The sequence below is a fragment of the Passer domesticus genome, chromosome 11 (genome assembly GCF_036417665.1).
Source record: "Passer domesticus isolate bPasDom1 chromosome 11, bPasDom1.hap1, whole genome shotgun sequence".
In the NCBI taxonomy this organism is placed as follows: Eukaryota; Metazoa; Chordata; class Aves; order Passeriformes; family Passeridae; genus Passer; species Passer domesticus.
In genome coordinates, this window is record NC_087484.1 from 20,438,141 (window position 1) to 20,440,000 (window position 1,860).

Below are 1,860 nucleotides of genomic sequence, written 5' to 3' on the forward strand. Positions count from 1 at the left end.
GCTTGAGGCTGTTTCCTCTTGTCCTGTCCCTGTTCCATGGGAGCAGAGCCTGACCACCCCCAGCTGTCCCCTCCTATCAGGAGTTGTGCAGAGCCAGAAGGTTCCCCCTGAGCCTCCTTTTCTCCAGGCTGAGCCCCTTTCCAGCTCCCTCAGCCTCTCATGGTGTTCCAGCACCATTCCCTTCCCTGGACACTCTCCAGCCCCTCCATGTCCTTCCTGAATTGCTGGGCCCGGAGCTGTCCCCAGGGCTGGAGGTGCCTCCCAGGTGCCAGCACAGAGGGGCAGTCACTGCCTGGGCTGCTGGACCCACCATGGCAGGGCCAGCCCAGGGCCATTGGCCTCTGGCACACCTGGGCACACCTGGGCTCGTGTCCAGCTGCTGTCACCAGCACCTCCAGGTCCCTTCCCTTGGTTGTTTGGATTTCACAGACAGAGCAGAACAACTCCAAGATAACTGCAAATAAAATAAGGTTTGGTAAAGCAGAGCTCTCACAGCAGCATCAACAGTGGAACATTCTGAGGTGACCTGGGAGTATAAGACCCAAAGTGGTACAAGATATCTTTGGCTCTGGCAGAATGACAATCTGAGCCATGAGGTAAAACCCACCAAAAGCTCAGCTTGCACTTGGCATCTTGGCAATTGTTTTAGGTCACGAGTATTTTCATGAATATGTTTATGGGAAGAATTCAATCAAGGTTGAAAGAGACCATAAAGCACCAGGAGCCATAGAGAAAAATCCATTGTACAATGAGCCACCTGGACTTCGGAAAAAAAATGTAATGAAATTGCAAAAGTACTCATTAAATGTGAAATACAGGCCCAGTAAGGAGCTTAGCAGATATGCTTTCAAGAACACCTATAAATAATGAAAGCAATGAACTGCAGGAAGAGGAGTTTGAAGTAAATATGAGTCAAGTACTACCCATGTCTGAAATGAAATTTGACAAGCTCAAACAAGTAACACAAAATGACCCAAGTTGACAACAGTTTGGGGAAAGTAATTCTACAAGGATGACCAAAGAAATATCAAGCCAGTGCTGAGCATAAAAACTTATTGGGATTAGAGCTCTGAAATTTCTGCCATTGATGGGGCTGTGCACAAAGGACACCCTGTCATAACACAATGTCTGCACAAGGGCACAAACACTGAGTCAGTTTCAGGGACAGGAACCCATGGGGTCCCGAGGAAAGGACAGAGTTCTGATGGTCCCATGTCTGAACGCCACCAGCAAAAGGGAATCTGGTATCTTCCAAGCCCACACAAGCCAGGGGGATGTAAAAGACTCTGATGTGACCTAAGGGTGGGATGAAGGTGGATCCACTTTTGGTCTATGCCTCCATGAATGTAAACACGAAGTCTCAGCTGAGCTACTCAAGCCCACCTTCACCCGGTGTGTAACCAACCAAGAAAGTCATTGCAGAGCTCCACTTTCTGCTTTTGGGGGTTGCAGATGAGTCAAAGGGAAGCACAAACCCATGTTCTAGTGCCAAGGTGCTCATTGACACCAGTGGGATCAAGGCAGTGGCCTCAGGTCCCCAAAATACATGAAAGATCTCCTCATTGTGGGTGGAGGCTTTCAGCACAGCTGTAGAATCATGGAATCCTTAGGGGTGGAAAGACCTCCAGGATTATAAAGGCCAACCTTTTAACCAGTACCACAATGCCCACAAGATGGAAAATCAGTGGGGAAGAAGAAAAGAGGAATTGTGCCCAAATAAGAGCAAAGGGCTGAAAGGAAACGAAACACTAATTTCTGCCACATGGGAAGCAGACCTTAAATGCACCACTTTGTTGACTCCATATTATGGATTTATTTCCAGAAATTACTAAGGACATACAGCCCATTTAATGGCTGATC